The sequence below is a fragment of the Anomaloglossus baeobatrachus genome, unplaced genomic scaffold (genome assembly GCF_048569485.1).
Source record: "Anomaloglossus baeobatrachus isolate aAnoBae1 unplaced genomic scaffold, aAnoBae1.hap1 Scaffold_255, whole genome shotgun sequence".
Classification (NCBI taxonomy): Eukaryota; Metazoa; Chordata; class Amphibia; order Anura; family Aromobatidae; genus Anomaloglossus; species Anomaloglossus baeobatrachus.
The window spans coordinates 314415-334251 of record NW_027442118.1 but is presented as its reverse complement, the minus strand read 5'-3'; the positions used below and the strand labels follow the sequence as shown (position 1 = coordinate 334251).

Genomic DNA, 19837 nt, shown 5'->3' with positions numbered 1-19837 from the left:
GCCTCATACCGCAATATAAGGAACGTCAAATACTAAGAAAGGGCGGCCTATGAAAGAATTACTACTTTCAATAAGTACACTTAAACGGCTAATTGGGAATAGAAAAACTGTAAAAAGCCCTCTGAGAAAGCCCCCCTCTAACCTTTGATAGTAAGCTTTTCTGTAGTCTGCCTGTTGATGTATTTTCCGTTTGAACTGTGCACAACATGAAGAGACGGAACACTGGCGGCTTGTCACAATGCCCCCCGATGACATCACAATAGCGCTGCTGCCTAGAAAACAAGCTGCGCAGAAGAAGTTGTTCTTTGGGTGGGAGGGTGGGCTAGTGGAAGGAGGGGGCAATCTCTTTTTTTCCCGGGTGGTAGGGGGATGACAGGAGAAGGGAAGCGGGTGGTGAGAAAGGTACAGAGGGCAGGGTTTGGGGGCTGGGAAGGAAAGGGAAAAGATTAGGGTTTGGGGATGATGAAAGGGCTTTCTACGGGTAAGGATGGCAAAGGGTGGCAGTGACGGAAAGTCAGGCAACCTGTCCTGTCCGTCTTTTTGTATCGTGAATTGGAAAGACTGCAAGGGGGAGGGGAGTTGCTTGCGCCCTAAAGGAGGAGTTATTCAGATTCATTGCAGTGGGCGGCGGCTGCAAAACGCACCATTCTTCTTGTTTTGGCTCTGCAAAGCAGCCTTTTCAAGGGTTGGCTTGGGTGACAAAATGTCTTGTGTAGGCGTGGGTTTGTCTCCCTCTCGCTCTCTCTCCCTAAGATGTGTCCGGCATAGGCCAGGGTGCCACTCGAGGCCCAAACCAATTCTGGTTATCGCTTCTCGGCCTTTTGGCTAAGATCAAGTGTAGTATCTGTTCTTATCAGTTTAATATCTGATACGTCCCCTATCTGGGGACCATATATTAAATGGATTTTTAGAACAGGGAGATGGAAAAAGAGCTTGCTCTGTCCACTCCACGCATTGACCTGGTATTGCAGTACCTCCAGGAACGGTGCACCCCTTCTTAACCCAGTTTCCAAAAGCAGAACTCAATTCACCTGATTCATATTAGCCCGATTTAATGAATTGGAAGAAAGCATACGTCTTCATATGCACCTCAATTTGGCCCATTCACTTTTCACACTTCCTCCTTTTGTTTTTTATCTTTCACACTTTTGACTTTCTTTATTCATCCAAATAGCAAACTCATCACCACTCAACCTGACCAACTCGGCTATGTCCCCGTGCTGCAGTTCTCTGTCTTATCTAGATCATTTGCAATTGAATGGAATAGATCCCTTTTGGACAAAGTGGATTCACCTGCTGCTGCAGTGACCACAGGTGTGATAACATCTAGAATTGGCATCTGGTGCGATCTCTCCGCTTCCACTCCAAAGAAAGTTACCTGTTTATTCCTATCATGCATTGGTTTTTGGGGTTTTCTTTGAGTAATGATGATCTCTTTAGTAGTCTGTTGGCGCCCTCTCCTGGAGGAATAGTTTGCTTGCTCTTGGACATTCTAAAAGAGAGGTCATGATAGACATTGAGCTTCTGAGCTCAATTGGGGACAGTCATGGGTGATGAATGTTTGCAACCTACTGCGAAGCCTCATACCGCAATATAAGGAACGTCAAATACTAAGAAAGGGCGGCCTATGAAAGAATTACTACTTTCAATAAGTACACTTAAACGGCTAATTGGGAATAGAAAAACTGTAAAAAGCCCTCTGAGAAAGCCCCCCTCTAACCTTTGATAGTAAGCTTTTCTGTAGTCTGCCTGTTGATGTATTTTCCGTTTGAACTGTGCACAACATGAAGAGACGGAACACTGGCGGCTTGTCACAATGCCCCCCGATGACATCACAATAGCGCTGCTGCCTAGAAAACAAGCTGCGCAGAAGAAGTTGTTCTTTGGGTGGGAGGGTGGGCTAGTGGAAGGAGGGGGCAATCTCTTTTTTTCCCGGGTGGTAGGGGGATGACAGGAGAAGGGAAGCGGGTGGTGAGAAAGGTACAGAGGGCAGGGTTTGGGGGCTGGGAAGGAAAGGGAAAAGATTAGGGTTTGGGGATGATGAAAGGGCTTTCTACGGGTAAGGATGGCAAAGGGTGGCAGTGACGGAAAGTCAGGCAACCTGTCCTGTCCGTCTTTTTGTATCGTGAATTGGAAAGACTGCAAGGGGGAGGGGAGTTGCTTGCGCCCTAAAGGAGGAGTTATTCAGATTCATTGCAGTGGGCGGCGGCTGCAAAACGCACCATTCTTCTTGTTTTGGCTCTGCAAAGCAGCCTTTTCAAGGGTTGGCTTGGGTGACAAAATGTCTTGTGTAGGCGTGGGTTTGTCTCCCTCTCGCTCTCTCTCCCTAAGATGTGTCCGGCATAGGCCAGGGTGCCACTCGAGGCCCAAACCAATTCTGGTTATCGCTTCTCGGCCTTTTGGCTAAGATCAAGTGTAGTATCTGTTCTTATCAGTTTAATATCTGATACGTCCCCTATCTGGGGACCATATATTAAATGGATTTTTAGAACAGGGAGATGGAAAAAGAGCTTGCTCTGTCCACTCCACGCATTGACCTGGTATTGCAGTACCTCCAGGAACGGTGCACCCCTTCTTAACCCAGTTTCCAAAAGCAGAACTCAATTCACCTGATTCATATTAGCCCGATTTAATGAATTGGAAGAAAGCATACGTCTTCATATGCACCTCAATTTGGCCCATTCACTTTTCACACTTCCTCCTTTTGTTTTTTATCTTTCACACTTTTGACTTTCTTTATTCATCCAAATAGCAAACTCATCACCACTCAACCTGACCAACTCGGCTATGTCCCCGTGCTGCAGTTCTCTGTCTTATCTAGATCATTTGCAATTGAATGGAATAGATCCCTTTTGGACAAAGTGGATTCACCTGCTGCTGCAGTGACCACAGGTGTGATAACATCTAGAATTGGCATCTGGTGCGATCTCTCCGCTTCCACTCCAAAGAAAGTTACCTGTTTATTCCTATCATGCATTGGTTTTTGGGGTTTTCTTTGAGTAATGATGATCTCTTTAGTAGTCTGTTGGCGCCCTCTCCTGGAGGAATAGTTTGCTTGCTCTTGGACATTCTAAAAGAGAGGTCATGATAGACATTGAGCTTCTGAGCTCAATTGGGGACAGTCATGGGTGATGAATGTTTGCAACCTACTGCGAAGCCTCATACCGCAATATAAGGAACGTCAAATACTAAGAAAGGGCGGCCTATGAAAGAATTACTACTTTCAATAAGTACACTTAAACGGCTAATTGGGAATAGAAAAACTGTAAAAAGCCCTCTGAGAAAGCCCCCCTCTAACCTTTGATAGTAAGCTTTTCTGTAGTCTGCCTGTTGATGTATTTTCCGTTTGAACTGTGCACAACATGAAGAGACGGAACACTGGCGGCTTGTCACAATGCCCCCCGATGACATCACAATAGCGCTGCTGCCTAGAAAACAAGCTGCGCAGAAGAAGTTGTTCTTTGGGTGGGAGGGTGGGCTAGTGGAAGGAGGGGGCAATCTCTTTTTTTCCCGGGTGGTAGGGGGATGACAGGAGAAGGGAAGCGGGTGGTGAGAAAGGTACAGAGGGCAGGGTTTGGGGGCTGGGAAGGAAAGGGAAAAGATTAGGGTTTGGGGATGATGAAAGGGCTTTCTACGGGTAAGGATGGCAAAGGGTGGCAGTGACGGAAAGTCAGGCAACCTGTCCTGTCCGTCTTTTTGTATCGTGAATTGGAAAGACTGCAAGGGGGAGGGGAGTTGCTTGCGCCCTAAAGGAGGAGTTATTCAGATTCATTGCAGTGGGCGGCGGCTGCAAAACGCACCATTCTTCTTGTTTTGGCTCTGCAAAGCAGCCTTTTCAAGGGTTGGCTTGGGTGACAAAATGTCTTGTGTAGGCGTGGGTTTGTCTCCCTCTCGCTCTCTCTCCCTAAGATGTGTCCGGCATAGGCCAGGGTGCCACTCGAGGCCCAAACCAATTCTGGTTATCGCTTCTCGGCCTTTTGGCTAAGATCAAGTGTAGTATCTGTTCTTATCAGTTTAATATCTGATACGTCCCCTATCTGGGGACCATATATTAAATGGATTTTTAGAACAGGGAGATGGAAAAAGAGCTTGCTCTGTCCACTCCACGCATTGACCTGGTATTGCAGTACCTCCAGGAACGGTGCACCCCTTCTTAACCCAGTTTCCAAAAGCAGAACTCAATTCACCTGATTCATATTAGCCCGATTTAATGAATTGGAAGAAAGCATACGTCTTCATATGCACCTCAATTTGGCCCATTCACTTTTCACACTTCCTCCTTTTGTTTTTTATCTTTCACACTTTTGACTTTCTTTATTCATCCAAATAGCAAACTCATCACCACTCAACCTGACCAACTCGGCTATGTCCCCGTGCTGCAGTTCTCTGTCTTATCTAGATCATTTGCAATTGAATGGAATAGATCCCTTTTGGACAAAGTGGATTCACCTGCTGCTGCAGTGACCACAGGTGTGATAACATCTAGAATTGGCATCTGGTGCGATCTCTCCGCTTCCACTCCAAAGAAAGTTACCTGTTTATTCCTATCATGCATTGGTTTTTGGGGTTTTCTTTGAGTAATGATGATCTCTTTAGTAGTCTGTTGGCGCCCTCTCCTGGAGGAATAGTTTGCTTGCTCTTGGACATTCTAAAAGAGAGGTCATGATAGACATTGAGCTTCTGAGCTCAATTGGGGACAGTCATGGGTGATGAATGTTTGCAACCTACTGCGAAGCCTCATACCGCAATATAAGGAACGTCAAATACTAAGAAAGGGCGGCCTATGAAAGAATTACTACTTTCAATAAGTACACTTAAACGGCTAATTGGGAATAGAAAAACTGTAAAAAGCCCTCTGAGAAAGCCCCCCTCTAACCTTTGATAGTAAGCTTTTCTGTAGTCTGCCTGTTGATGTATTTTCCGTTTGAACTGTGCACAACATGAAGAGACGGAACACTGGCGGCTTGTCACAATGCCCCCCGATGACATCACAATAGCGCTGCTGCCTAGAAAACAAGCTGCGCAGAAGAAGTTGTTCTTTGGGTGGGAGGGTGGGCTAGTGGAAGGAGGGGGCAATCTCTTTTTTTCCCGGGTGGTAGGGGGATGACAGGAGAAGGGAAGCGGGTGGTGAGAAAGGTACAGAGGGCAGGGTTTGGGGGCTGGGAAGGAAAGGGAAAAGATTAGGGTTTGGGGATGATGAAAGGGCTTTCTACGGGTAAGGATGGCAAAGGGTGGCAGTGACGGAAAGTCAGGCAACCTGTCCTGTCCGTCTTTTTGTATCGTGAATTGGAAAGACTGCAAGGGGGAGGGGAGTTGCTTGCGCCCTAAAGGAGGAGTTATTCAGATTCATTGCAGTGGGCGGCGGCTGCAAAACGCACCATTCTTCTTGTTTTGGCTCTGCAAAGCAGCCTTTTCAAGGGTTGGCTTGGGTGACAAAATGTCTTGTGTAGGCGTGGGTTTGTCTCCCTCTCGCTCTCTCTCCCTAAGATGTGTCCGGCATAGGCCAGGGTGCCACTCGAGGCCCAAACCAATTCTGGTTATCGCTTCTCGGCCTTTTGGCTAAGATCAAGTGTAGTATCTGTTCTTATCAGTTTAATATCTGATACGTCCCCTATCTGGGGACCATATATTAAATGGATTTTTAGAACAGGGAGATGGAAAAAGAGCTTGCTCTGTCCACTCCACGCATTGACCTGGTATTGCAGTACCTCCAGGAACGGTGCACCCCTTCTTAACCCAGTTTCCAAAAGCAGAACTCAATTCACCTGATTCATATTAGCCCGATTTAATGAATTGGAAGAAAGCATACGTCTTCATATGCACCTCAATTTGGCCCATTCACTTTTCACACTTCCTCCTTTTGTTTTTTATCTTTCACACTTTTGACTTTCTTTATTCATCCAAATAGCAAACTCATCACCACTCAACCTGACCAACTCGGCTATGTCCCCGTGCTGCAGTTCTCTGTCTTATCTAGATCATTTGCAATTGAATGGAATAGATCCCTTTTGGACAAAGTGGATTCACCTGCTGCTGCAGTGACCACAGGTGTGATAACATCTAGAATTGGCATCTGGTGCGATCTCTCCGCTTCCACTCCAAAGAAAGTTACCTGTTTATTCCTATCATGCATTGGTTTTTGGGGTTTTCTTTGAGTAATGATGATCTCTTTAGTAGTCTGTTGGCGCCCTCTCCTGGAGGAATAGTTTGCTTGCTCTTGGACATTCTAAAAGAGAGGTCATGATAGACATTGAGCTTCTGAGCTCAATTGGGGACAGTCATGGGTGATGAATGTTTGCAACCTACTGCGAAGCCTCATACCGCAATATAAGGAACGTCAAATACTAAGAAAGGGCGGCCTATGAAAGAATTACTACTTTCAATAAGTACACTTAAACGGCTAATTGGGAATAGAAAAACTGTAAAAAGCCCTCTGAGAAAGCCCCCCTCTAACCTTTGATAGTAAGCTTTTCTGTAGTCTGCCTGTTGATGTATTTTCCGTTTGAACTGTGCACAACATGAAGAGACGGAACACTGGCGGCTTGTCACAATGCCCCCCGATGACATCACAATAGCGCTGCTGCCTAGAAAACAAGCTGCGCAGAAGAAGTTGTTCTTTGGGTGGGAGGGTGGGCTAGTGGAAGGAGGGGGCAATCTCTTTTTTTCCCGGGTGGTAGGGGGATGACAGGAGAAGGGAAGCGGGTGGTGAGAAAGGTACAGAGGGCAGGGTTTGGGGGCTGGGAAGGAAAGGGAAAAGATTAGGGTTTGGGGATGATGAAAGGGCTTTCTACGGGTAAGGATGGCAAAGGGTGGCAGTGACGGAAAGTCAGGCAACCTGTCCTGTCCGTCTTTTTGTATCGTGAATTGGAAAGACTGCAAGGGGGAGGGGAGTTGCTTGCGCCCTAAAGGAGGAGTTATTCAGATTCATTGCAGTGGGCGGCGGCTGCAAAACGCACCATTCTTCTTGTTTTGGCTCTGCAAAGCAGCCTTTTCAAGGGTTGGCTTGGGTGACAAAATGTCTTGTGTAGGCGTGGGTTTGTCTCCCTCTCGCTCTCTCTCCCTAAGATGTGTCCGGCATAGGCCAGGGTGCCACTCGAGGCCCAAACCAATTCTGGTTATCGCTTCTCGGCCTTTTGGCTAAGATCAAGTGTAGTATCTGTTCTTATCAGTTTAATATCTGATACGTCCCCTATCTGGGGACCATATATTAAATGGATTTTTAGAACAGGGAGATGGAAAAAGAGCTTGCTCTGTCCACTCCACGCATTGACCTGGTATTGCAGTACCTCCAGGAACGGTGCACCCCTTCTTAACCCAGTTTCCAAAAGCAGAACTCAATTCACCTGATTCATATTAGCCCGATTTAATGAATTGGAAGAAAGCATACGTCTTCATATGCACCTCAATTTGGCCCATTCACTTTTCACACTTCCTCCTTTTGTTTTTTATCTTTCACACTTTTGACTTTCTTTATTCATCCAAATAGCAAACTCATCACCACTCAACCTGACCAACTCGGCTATGTCCCCGTGCTGCAGTTCTCTGTCTTATCTAGATCATTTGCAATTGAATGGAATAGATCCCTTTTGGACAAAGTGGATTCACCTGCTGCTGCAGTGACCACAGGTGTGATAACATCTAGAATTGGCATCTGGTGCGATCTCTCCGCTTCCACTCCAAAGAAAGTTACCTGTTTATTCCTATCATGCATTGGTTTTTGGGGTTTTCTTTGAGTAATGATGATCTCTTTAGTAGTCTGTTGGCGCCCTCTCCTGGAGGAATAGTTTGCTTGCTCTTGGACATTCTAAAAGAGAGGTCATGATAGACATTGAGCTTCTGAGCTCAATTGGGGACAGTCATGGGTGATGAATGTTTGCAACCTACTGCGAAGCCTCATACCGCAATATAAGGAACGTCAAATACTAAGAAAGGGCGGCCTATGAAAGAATTACTACTTTCAATAAGTACACTTAAACGGCTAATTGGGAATAGAAAAACTGTAAAAAGCCCTCTGAGAAAGCCCCCCTCTAACCTTTGATAGTAAGCTTTTCTGTAGTCTGCCTGTTGATGTATTTTCCGTTTGAACTGTGCACAACATGAAGAGACGGAACACTGGCGGCTTGTCACAATGCCCCCCGATGACATCACAATAGCGCTGCTGCCTAGAAAACAAGCTGCGCAGAAGAAGTTGTTCTTTGGGTGGGAGGGTGGGCTAGTGGAAGGAGGGGGCAATCTCTTTTTTTCCCGGGTGGTAGGGGGATGACAGGAGAAGGGAAGCGGGTGGTGAGAAAGGTACAGAGGGCAGGGTTTGGGGGCTGGGAAGGAAAGGGAAAAGATTAGGGTTTGGGGATGATGAAAGGGCTTTCTACGGGTAAGGATGGCAAAGGGTGGCAGTGACGGAAAGTCAGGCAACCTGTCCTGTCCGTCTTTTTGTATCGTGAATTGGAAAGACTGCAAGGGGGAGGGGAGTTGCTTGCGCCCTAAAGGAGGAGTTATTCAGATTCATTGCAGTGGGCGGCGGCTGCAAAACGCACCATTCTTCTTGTTTTGGCTCTGCAAAGCAGCCTTTTCAAGGGTTGGCTTGGGTGACAAAATGTCTTGTGTAGGCGTGGGTTTGTCTCCCTCTCGCTCTCTCTCCCTAAGATGTGTCCGGCATAGGCCAGGGTGCCACTCGAGGCCCAAACCAATTCTGGTTATCGCTTCTCGGCCTTTTGGCTAAGATCAAGTGTAGTATCTGTTCTTATCAGAACAAACTGAGCTAGCTACACTTGACGAGATACGATCAGGGAGACAAGCTCCGAAGCCCAGCCGAGACCGAAAGAGGGAGATCGGACGGAAGAAGAGCTTGGCAGAAAGAAGCAAGAAGACGAAGGCTCGGAGAAGACTTGGGGAGACCAGAGGAACTTCGAGGAGGAACACAGCGGGAGAAGACACCCGGAGAAGAATCCAAGATCCAGCTCCGGGAACTCAAGCAGGAACCAGCCATGGCAAGCAAGCCAGAGAAGGCAGCCAAGAAGGCTCAGGACCCAGGGACCTCCAGGAAGGCTCATCCAGAGGCTTCTTCGGCCCAAGAGGCCCCTACCTCCGACGCCAGCCAGCCGGAGGGAGCCCGGACGCCGCCTGAAAAGGCTCCAACCCTGGAGCCTTGGATGCGGCAGACGGTCGCCCTGAAGCTGAAGGCGGTGGATGGTAGGTTGCCGGACATGTCCAGCGACGTGTTCTGCAAGAAGATGATTCTGGATCAGGGCTTCTCCAGGGCGGAAACCCTGAGTGTCCAGACCTTCATGACTGGCTTTTTTCTGGTAACCTTTGCCACGGTGAATGCCTGCAGGAGATACTGGGAGGCGATGAACGCAGCGATGCCGGACTCCCCTTTTCATTCTTTTTTAGGATCCTGTCCTATACAGAGGGATGAGAAGAGGATCACGGTCTCCATGCGGAACCCGCACACCCCAGGAAGAGACATCTCCACGTTCCTGGGACGTCTCTGCACAGTGGTGAGGGAGCCATCCCACATCCTTAACGGCAACGGATTCTGGACGGGTAAGTGGTCAGTAACCGTTCGACTCTACAGGGAACCAGCATCCGAGGATGGTCTCCAGCACCTGCCCCCGACATTCTCTCTGGGAAACTCCTTTGGTCTCATCTACTACCCGGACATGCCACACAACTGCAGGAAATGTGGCGGGAAAGGGCATTCGATGAAGACCTGCAAGGAGGACGCCTGCAGGGTTTGCCGGGTGACAGGACACAGCTCCAAGGACTGCCCAAAGAAGAAGACTTGCAACCTATGTGGACAGGCGGACCACCTTTACAAGGACTGCCCACAGCGGGAGAAATCCTGGGCAAGGGTTGCCGCGGCGACCCAGTATCGGGTAGTCACAGCTTCGTCGACCAAGGCAGCTACGACCAAGGCCACAGAGGCCAAGGACAAGGCGGCCAAGAACCCAGCGACCGTGGCTCCAGCCGATGCCCCAGCAGCCACGGAGTCCAGGGAAAAGAAGGGTAAGAAAACTGTTGCCCCCTCCCTGGTCACCCCCCTGTCACCCCTGTCCAAACCCCTCCCCCCCCGGCCAACCCTACTGAGGATTCCACCACCTCCACCTCATTTCCCTACTCCTCAGTTGGTCTCCTCACCCCCCCCCCAAAGCCCACTCTCCCTCCCCAGACCATGAGAGCAGAGGGCCTCAGCACTCTTGCACTTTTCACCGAGGAGGATTTTCCAGCTCTTGTCTCCTCAGGTACAGGCCAAAGGAAAAGGAAGGTGGAAGATAGTCCTGTCGCAGAACCTTCCAAGCTGTTCATTGTGGACCCCAATCCACCCCAGGAAGAGGAGGATGGCCTCCTCCCAGAACCGGACGTGTTGGAGCAGATGGTGGAGTCCCTTGTGGCCGAAGAAGAAATGGAGGAGTCGGAAGCCACTGAGGCACCATCCCTGCTTGATCAGCTAGCAGAAGAGGGTCTGCTGGAGATACCCTTACCAGCAGGTGCCAAAGAGGAAGAACCGCCCGACCGGAGTGGTAACTAAGGCACACCGCCTGCTCTAACTTTCTCTTTCCTCCAATGACTGCTAACATTAACATCTTTTCCATTAATGTTAGGAGCATCAGAGACAAGTTCCGACGACAGACAATTTTTGCGTTCCTTAACACTCAGTCTAGTGATGTATTTTTCCTGCAGGAATGCTCCCTTCCCTCCTCTAGGTCCTTCAACCATCTGGCCAGGGAGTGGACCCATGGCCCATCCTACTGGTCTGGCGGGGGCGACTGTAGGTCCGCGGGGGTCGCCGTGCTGATCAGGGGAAGCGCCTTCACATTGGACTCTGTTCAGGAAATCGTCTGCGGCAGGTTACTGCTCGTGGATGGCACCTGGGCGGGAGAACCTGTCAGGTTCATCAATGTGTATGCTTCTCCTGTGAAGAGCGATCGACTGGAGCTCCTCCAAGCCCTGCGCCCTCAGCTCGCTACCGCCAGGACGGTAGTGATGGCCGGGGATTTCAACTGCCCGATTGAGGAGGATGGACGCAGTTCTGGAACGGCTGCCAAGTTGGACGTCACATCCAAACTGCTCATTGAGATGGTGACCGAAGCCTCTCTTGTGGACGTGGTTGGCTCCATCGGACACGGATCCGTGAACTATTCATGGTGCCGATCCGATGGCTCGCTGCGTTCCAGGATTGACTTTGTGTTTACCTCTCGGGCGGTTGGGCGGAGTGGGCACTCGATGGTCCCCTGCTTCTTCTCTGACCACAGAGCCATTCACTTTCAAGGTGTGCTGGGCCATGGCTTCCCCATTGGCCCGGGCTCCTGGAAGCTGAACTGCTCTCTGCTGGAAAAGGGTGAGATTCTGGAGGAGCTTAGAGCTGCCTACTCCACGTGGCGGGCCTACAAGGCGGGCTTCCAGTCTGTTTCTGACTGGTGGGAATACGTTAAACTCGAGTTCCGTTTCTTCTTTCAGGCAAAGAGTCAACAACAGGCGTGTCTGAAGAGGAGGGACTTCAGGAGACTCCAGCGTGAGCTGCGTTCCCTGCAGGACCTTCTTCGATGCGGCTGGGACGTGAGAGAGGAGCTGGAGGAGACTAAGAGGAGCCTGAAAAGGCACTTCGAGGAGGAGTCCGAGCGAATTGTCTTCCGTTCCAAAGTGGAGAACCTGGAGAAGGGTGAGAAATGTAACTCGTTCTTTTTCAGGAAACTCCACGCCGGTCACACGCCCATGAATGAACTACGAGACGAGAGTGGAAACATGCGACGCGGGAAAGAGAACGTGATGAAGGTCGTCAGCGACTTCTACAGCGAACTCTACGCCCGCAAGACTACTGACCCCGAGGCCGCCGATAAGTTCCTGTCAGGTATCACTAACCATCTTGACCCTGCAGACGCGGCGGCCATGGATGTTCCTCTGACGGTGGACGAGCTGCTCTCGGCCGCCAAATCCTTTAGTTCTGGCAGGACACCGGGCAGTGACGGCCTCCCAGCAGAGCTCTATGTAGCGCTGGGAGACCTAATCTGTCCGGACCTGTTAGGGCTGTATGAGGAGATGGTGGTGGAGGGCAGAATGCCTCCATCTCTGAGGGAAGGAATGGTCACGATCCTGTACAAGCGTAAAGGAGAGAGGTGCGACCTGAAGAATTGGCGTCCCATCACCCTTCTGAACGTCGACTACAAGATCCTGGCCAAGACGATGGCAACGAGATTGAAGACTGTTATCGGACGGATCATCCACCCGGTGCCCGCAGGTCTGATCCGGGGTGGATGATCCGTCCGATAACAGTCTTCAATCTCGTGCCGGATCGTCATGGGGCCACGGATCTGTAGTCAAGCGCGGGTGCACGAAGCGGTGATGGGAACGGCCTTCGACCGTGTTTCCCATGAGTTCCTGGGCAAAGCTCTGCACAGGTTAGGTTTGGGTAACATGTTTTGCTTGTATGTCCAACTAATGTATTTTGATATTCACAGCTCGGTGTTGGTGAACGGCTGGAAGACTGACCCCTTCCCGGTCCTCTCAGGGGTCAGACAAGGCTGTCCTCTGTCACCTCTTCTTTTTGTTTGTGTTATAGAACTCTTTGCAGAGGCTATCCGGCGGAATGGAGAGATCAGAGGGATCACCGCACCAGGACCAGAACGCTTCGAGGTCAAGTGCTCGCTCTACATGGACGACGTGACCGTCTTCTGCGCGGACCGGCGCTCAGTCGACACCCTCGTCCAGACCTGTGAGACCTTCGGACGGGCTTCGGGAGCCAAAGTCAACTGCGGGAAGTCGGAAGCCATGCTCTTCGGGGACTGGCAGCCGGCCTCTTCCGCCCCCTTCCCTTTCAGCATCCAGCCGGATTTCATCAAGGTTCTTGGAGTCTGGTTCGGGAAGGAAGGAGCAGCCCTCAAGTCCTGGGAGGAACGCTTGACCAAGATCACCCAACGGATCGGTCTGTGGAGCCTCAGACGCCTCACCTGTGAGGGCAAAGCACTGGTCCTGCGTAACGAGGTACTGCCCGTGCTGCAGTACACGGCCCAGGCCTGGCCCCCCCTTGCCACCGTGTGCAGGGCCATTACCAGGACGGTGTTTCGTTTTGTCTGGGGATCCAAGATGGACAGAGTAAAGCGGAGCATCATGTACAAGGATCCTCGCAAGGGTGGGAAGGGCGTACCCGATATCCCCACCCTCCTGCGATCCTCCTTCGTATGTGACTGCGTTCGCCGAACTCTGCGAGTCAAGAGAGGTTCCGCGGGTGGGTCCATGTCTCGCTTCTTCCTGCTGCCTCTTTGGAGACGGTTAGGCTGGGACAAGTGGGACAGCTCCTTCCCCTACAACTGGACGGCGCCATGGTTCTACGGAGACGTGGTTCGGTTTGTGAGGGAACACCAACTGGAGGGACTCAAGCCTGATTTGTGGAAGCCAAAGACTATCCACAAACTCATCAGAGCCAAGGACGAAATGGAGAACATTCCAGGACTTCATCACGACACACTGGAGACTGTTTGGACAAACGTGTCATCGGCTGGATTGACCAACGGGCACAAGGACTTGTCATGGATGGCGATACAGGGCGGACTACCCGTCCGGTCATTCATGCATGCCCGGAACCTGTGCAAAACCCGGTACTGCCCAAGGTGCCCCTTCGTGGAGGAAACATCGCTGCACGCCTTTTGGGACTGCCGTTTCGCACAGCGCCTGTTGGTTGCCCTGGAGGATGACCTGAGGAACTCCGTCCCCAGAGGGAGCCTATCGTACCATTCCGTACTTTATGGACTCTTCCCTGGGACTCACACCGTTGGAGCCATCCAGGAGGCTTGGCGCCTTATGAACTGCTTTAAGGACGCTATTTGGGTCGCCAGGAACCGGCTCATCTTGAAGAGGGAGAGGATGTCTATCCAGGATTGCCGCAGGCTGATCCACAGCCTGCTCAGAGACTATTCCATCATGGACAGTCCGGACGACAGCGCCGAGGAGGAGGTTTAGACCTCTTCCATGCCCCCTCCCTCCTTTTCCCGTTATGTGCGTCTTTCAATAAAGCTTCGGGCCTGTGATTTCCCCACCCTATCCCCCTTTTCCCCTACCCCCATCCCCCAATCGCCGGTTCGTCGTTATTTATTGTCTAACTTTTTCTTTCAGCTTGAGTGTTATGGATAAGCATAGGAGTGTGATGTATAGTTTAGTGCGTCGTACTCTATGGCTATGTAAGAAGGATTGTATAGTTCTGTGTGTACGGGGCTGCGGCACTGTACACGGTTTGTTACCTTTTTGTGAGTAGTGCATGATAATAAAGATGCTGTTAAATCAATCTGTTCTTATCAGTTTAATATCTGATACGTCCCCTATCTGGGGACCATATATTAAATGGATTTTTAGAACAGGGAGATGGAAAAAGAGCTTGCTCTGTCCACTCCACGCATTGACCTGGTATTGCAGTACCTCCAGGAACGGTGCACCCCTTCTTAACCCAGTTTCCAAAAGCAGAACTCAATTCACCTGATTCATATTAGCCCGATTTAATGAATTGGAAGAAAGCATACGTCTTCATATGCACCTCAATTTGGCCCATTCACTTTTCACACTTCCTCCTTTTGTTTTTTATCTTTCACACTTTTGACTTTCTTTATTCATCCAAATAGCAAACTCATCACCACTCAACCTGACCAACTCGGCTATGTCCCCGTGCTGCAGTTCTCTGTCTTATCTAGATCATTTGCAATTGAATGGAATAGATCCCTTTTGGACAAAGTGGATTCACCTGCTGCTGCAGTGACCACAGGTGTGATAACATCTAGAATTGGCATCTGGTGCGATCTCTCCGCTTCCACTCCAAAGAAAGTTACCTGTTTATTCCTATCATGCATTGGTTTTTGGGGTTTTCTTTGAGTAATGATGATCTCTTTAGTAGTCTGTTGGCGCCCTCTCCTGGAGGAATAGTTTGCTTGCTCTTGGACATTCTAAAAGAGAGGTCATGATAGACATTGAGCTTCTGAGCTCAATTGGGGACAGTCATGGGTGATGAATGTTTGCAACCTACTGCGAAGCCTCATACCGCAATATAAGGAACGTCAAATACTAAGAAAGGGCGGCCTATGAAAGAATTACTACTTTCAATAAGTACACTTAAACGGCTAATTGGGAATAGAAAAACTGTAAAAAGCCCTCTGAGAAAGCCCCCCTCTAACCTTTGATAGTAAGCTTTTCTGTAGTCTGCCTGTTGATGTATTTTCCGTTTGAACTGTGCACAACATGAAGAGACGGAACACTGGCGGCTTGTCACAATGCCCCCCGATGACATCACAATAGCGCTGCTGCCTAGAAAACAAGCTGCGCAGAAGAAGTTGTTCTTTGGGTGGGAGGGTGGGCTAGTGGAAGGAGGGGGCAATCTCTTTTTTTCCCGGGTGGTAGGGGGATGACAGGAGAAGGGAAGCGGGTGGTGAGAAAGGTACAGAGGGCAGGGTTTGGGGGCTGGGAAGGAAAGGGAAAAGATTAGGGTTTGGGGATGATGAAAGGGCTTTCTACGGGTAAGGATGGCAAAGGGTGGCAGTGACGGAAAGTCAGGCAACCTGTCCTGTCCGTCTTTTTGTATCGTGAATTGGAAAGACTGCAAGGGGGAGGGGAGTTGCTTGCGCCCTAAAGGAGGAGTTATTCAGATTCATTGCAGTGGGCGGCGGCTGCAAAACGCACCATTCTTCTTGTTTTGGCTCTGCAAAGCAGCCTTTTCAAGGGTTGGCTTGGGTGACAAAATGTCTTGTGTAGGCGTGGGTTTGTCTCCCTCTCGCTCTCTCTCCCTAAGATGTGTCCGGCATAGGCCAGGGTGCCACTCGAGGCCCAAACCAATTCTGGTTATCGCTTCTCGGCCTTTTGGCTAAGATCAAGTGTAGTATCTGTTCTTATCAGTTTAATATCTGATACGTCCCCTATCTGGGGACCATATATTAAATGGATTTTTAGAACAGGGAGATGGAAAAAGAGCTTGCTCTGTCCACTCCACGCATTGACCTGGTATTGCAGTACCTCCAGGAACGGTGCACCCCTTCTTAACCCAGTTTCCAAAAGCAGAACTCAATTCACCTGATTCATATTAGCCCGATTTAATGAATTGGAAGAAAGCATACGTCTTCATATGCACCTCAATTTGGCCCATTCACTTTTCACACTTCCTCCTTTTGTTTTTTATCTTTCACACTTTTGACTTTCTTTATTCATCCAAATAGCAAACTCATCACCACTCAACCTGACCAACTCGGCTATGTCCCCGTGCTGCAGTTCTCTGTCTTATCTAGATCATTTGCAATTGAATGGAATAGATCCCTTTTGGACAAAGTGGATTCACCTGCTGCTGCAGTGACCACAGGTGTGATAACATCTAGAATTGGCATCTGGTGCGATCTCTCCGCTTCCACTCCAAAGAAAGTTACCTGTTTATTCCTATCATGCATTGGTTTTTGGGGTTTTCTTTGAGTAATGATGATCTCTTTAGTAGTCTGTTGGCGCCCTCTCCTGGAGGAATAGTTTGCTTGCTCTTGGACATTCTAAAAGAGAGGTCATGATAGACATTGAGCTTCTGAGCTCAATTGGGGACAGTCATGGGTGATGAATGTTTGCAACCTACTGCGAAGCCTCATACCGCAATATAAGGAACGTCAAATACTAAGAAAGGGCGGCCTATGAAAGAATTACTACTTTCAATAAGTACACTTAAACGGCTAATTGGGAATAGAAAAACTGTAAAAAGCCCTCTGAGAAAGCCCCCCTCTAACCTTTGATAGTAAGCTTTTCTGTAGTCTGCCTGTTGATGTATTTTCCGTTTGAACTGTGCACAACATGAAGAGACGGAACACTGGCGGCTTGTCACAATGCCCCCCGATGACATCACAATAGCGCTGCTGCCTAGAAAACAAGCTGCGCAGAAGAAGTTGTTCTTTGGGTGGGAGGGTGGGCTAGTGGAAGGAGGGGGCAATCTCTTTTTTTCCCGGGTGGTAGGGGGATGACAGGAGAAGGGAAGCGGGTGGTGAGAAAGGTACAGAGGGCAGGGTTTGGGGGCTGGGAAGGAAAGGGAAAAGATTAGGGTTTGGGGATGATGAAAGGGCTTTCTACGGGTAAGGATGGCAAAGGGTGGCAGTGACGGAAAGTCAGGCAACCTGTCCTGTCCGTCTTTTTGTATCGTGAATTGGAAAGACTGCAAGGGGGAGGGGAGTTGCTTGCGCCCTAAAGGAGGAGTTATTCAGATTCATTGCAGTGGGCGGCGGCTGCAAAACGCACCATTCTTCTTGTTTTGGCTCTGCAAAGCAGCCTTTTCAAGGGTTGGCTTGGGTGACAAAATGTCTTGTGTAGGCGTGGGTTTGTCTCCCTCTCGCTCTCTCTCCCTAAGATGTGTCCGGCATAGGCCAGGGTGCCACTCGAGGCCCAAACCAATTCTGGTTATCGCTTCTCGGCCTTTTGGCTAAGATCAAGTGTAGTATCTGTTCTTATCAGTTTAATATCTGATACGTCCCCTATCTGGGGACCATATATTAAATGGATTTTTAGAACAGGGAGATGGAAAAAGAGCTTGCTCTGTCCACTCCACGCATTGACCTGGTATTGCAGTACCTCCAGGAACGGTGCACCCCTTCTTAACCCAGTTTCCAAAAGCAGAACTCAATTCACCTGATTCATATTAGCCCGATTTAATGAATTGGAAGAAAGCATACGTCTTCATATGCACCTCAATTTGGCCCATTCACTTTTCACACTTCCTCCTTTTGTTTTTTATCTTTCACACTTTTGACTTTCTTTATTCATCCAAATAGCAAACTCATCACCACTCAACCTGACCAACTCGGCTATGTCCCCGTGCTGCAGTTCTCTGTCTTATCTAGATCATTTGCAATTGAATGGAATAGATCCCTTTTGGACAAAGTGGATTCACCTGCTGCTGCAGTGACCACAGGTGTGATAACATCTAGAATTGGCATCTGGTGCGATCTCTCCGCTTCCACTCCAAAGAAAGTTACCTGTTTATTCCTATCATGCATTGGTTTTTGGGGTTTTCTTTGAGTAATGATGATCTCTTTAGTAGTCTGTTGGCGCCCTCTCCTGGAGGAATAGTTTGCTTGCTCTTGGACATTCTAAAAGAGAGGTCATGATAGACATTGAGCTTCTGAGCTCAATTGGGGACAGTCATGGGTGATGAATGTTTGCAACCTACTGCGAAGCCTCATACCGCAATATAAGGAACGTCAAATACTAAGAAAGGGCGGCCTATGAAAGAATTACTACTTTCAATAAGTACACTTAAACGGCTAATTGGGAATAGAAAAACTGTAAAAAGCCCTCTGAGAAAGCCCCCCTCTAACCTTTGATAGTAAGCTTTTCTGTAGTCTGCCTGTTGATGTATTTTCCGTTTGAACTGTGCACAACATGAAGAGACGGAACACTGGCGGCTTGTCACAATGCCCCCCGATGACATCACAATAGCGCTGCTGCCTAGAAAACAAGCTGCGCAGAAGAAGTTGTTCTTTGGGTGGGAGGGTGGGCTAGTGGAAGGAGGGGGCAATCTCTTTTTTTCCCGGGTGGTAGGGGGATGACAGGAGAAGGGAAGCGGGTGGTGAGAAAGGTACAGAGGGCAGGGTTTGGGGGCTGGGAAGGAAAGGGAAAAGATTAGGGTTTGGGGATGATGAAAGGGCTTTCTACGGGTAAGGATGGCAAAGGGTGGCAGTGACGGAAAGTCAGGCAACCTGTCCTGTCCGTCTTTTTGTATCGTGAATTGGAAAGACTGCAAGGGGGAGGGGAGTTGCTTGCGCCCTAAAGGAGGAGTTATTCAGATTCATTGCAGTGGGCGGCGGCTGCAAAACGCACCATTCTTCTTGTTTTGGCTCTGCAAAGCAGCCTTTTCAAGGGTTGGCTTGGGTGACAAAATGTCTTGTGTAGGCGTGGGTTTGTCTCCCTCTCGCTCTCTCTCCCTAAGATGTGTCCGGCATAGGCCAGGGTGCCACTCGAGGCCCAAACCAATTCTGGTTATCGCTTCTCGGCCTTTTGGCTAAGATCAAGTGTAGTATCTGTGAGGCTCGGCAGATGCAATGCACACTGGAAGGTTGCGCTTGCTAGTACTCTGGATGTATAGTATATTCATCTAGAGGAAAACATGGCCCTACCAGGATCGAGGCTATTAGACTGAGTAAGTGTGGGGGCTATGGTGCAATGTGCCCCAGGACTGACGACCCTGGAGTGAGTCTGAGCTTGCTGGCTTGGGACCCCGGCGAGCCTTGGGCTCTGTAGCACACCGTACCTTGCCCTTTCATACTTTCTGAGCATATTGCTCTATCCCGGCCTTCTGGCTAGGAAGGGAAATTTTTATAATCATGGTCGGAGGTCCGTTCAGCTTTGGGCTGAGAAACCAACACCCGGTTGGAGGTCCGGGTCAGCTTCGGCTGAGAAACCAACACCCGGTTTGAGGTCCGGGTCAGCTTCGGCTGAGAAACCAACACCCGGTTGGAGGTCCGGGTCAGCTTCGGCTGAGAAACCAACACCCGGTTGGAGGTCCGGGTCAGCTTCGGCTGAGAAACCAACACCCGGTTGGAGGTCCGGTTAGCCTTGGGCTGAGAAACTAACACCGGTTGACGGTCCGGGCAGTTTCGGCTGCGAAACCAACAACTAGTAGCTCTCTACTCCACTTGGGTAAGATGCCTGGGTGGACGCTGGGAGCAACGACAAGGCTCAACCAGGCTTCGGCTTGGGGGAGCACCGAAGATCCCTGACCCTTGCTGTGGCCTTCTGGCTCGGAGGGACGGGGTTGATTTTTGGGGACCCTCTCCTCACGGAAGGGTCCACACGAATCCTAGCCTTTGCACTGTTTTTGGTGTGACTTCGGTCATGCCTTTTTTGC

At 49.6% G+C, this 19837-nt stretch overlaps 7 non-coding genes and 3 pseudogenes across 7 annotated transcripts; all 10 read left to right on the top strand.

The window, feature by feature from the left end:
• Positions 1 to 805: 805 nt before the first annotated feature.
• On the top strand, positions 806 to 996 carry LOC142263091 (U2 spliceosomal RNA). Its single transcript, XR_012730302.1, has one exon. It is a non-coding gene; the product is annotated as a U2 spliceosomal RNA (small nuclear RNA).
• Positions 997 to 2383: 1387 nt separating this feature from the next.
• Positions 2384 to 2574, top strand: LOC142263090 (U2 spliceosomal RNA). The gene has a single exon (XR_012730301.1). It is a non-coding gene; the product is annotated as a U2 spliceosomal RNA (small nuclear RNA).
• Positions 2575 to 3961: 1387 nt separating this feature from the next.
• LOC142263089 (U2 spliceosomal RNA) lies at positions 3962 to 4152 on the top strand. The gene has a single exon (XR_012730300.1). It is a non-coding gene; the product is annotated as a U2 spliceosomal RNA (small nuclear RNA).
• Positions 4153 to 5539: 1387 nt separating this feature from the next.
• On the top strand, positions 5540 to 5730 carry LOC142263088 (U2 spliceosomal RNA). Its single transcript, XR_012730299.1, has one exon. It is a non-coding gene; the product is annotated as a U2 spliceosomal RNA (small nuclear RNA).
• A 1387-nt stretch (positions 5731 to 7117) lies between these two features.
• Positions 7118 to 7308, top strand: LOC142263087 (U2 spliceosomal RNA). The gene has a single exon (XR_012730298.1). It is a non-coding gene; the product is annotated as a U2 spliceosomal RNA (small nuclear RNA).
• Positions 7309 to 8695: 1387 nt separating this feature from the next.
• LOC142263170 (U2 spliceosomal RNA) lies at positions 8696 to 8799 on the top strand (annotated as a pseudogene).
• Positions 8800 to 14227: 5428 nt separating this feature from the next.
• On the top strand, positions 14228 to 14428 carry LOC142263138 (U2 spliceosomal RNA; annotated as a pseudogene).
• Positions 14429 to 15815: 1387 nt separating this feature from the next.
• On the top strand, positions 15816 to 16006 carry LOC142263084 (U2 spliceosomal RNA). Its single transcript, XR_012730296.1, has one exon. It is a non-coding gene; the product is annotated as a U2 spliceosomal RNA (small nuclear RNA).
• A 1387-nt stretch (positions 16007 to 17393) lies between these two features.
• LOC142263083 (U2 spliceosomal RNA) lies at positions 17394 to 17584 on the top strand. Its single transcript, XR_012730295.1, has one exon. It is a non-coding gene; the product is annotated as a U2 spliceosomal RNA (small nuclear RNA).
• Positions 17585 to 18971: 1387 nt separating this feature from the next.
• On the top strand, positions 18972 to 19098 carry LOC142263183 (U2 spliceosomal RNA; annotated as a pseudogene).
• The last annotated feature ends 739 nt before the right edge of the window (positions 19099 to 19837 follow it).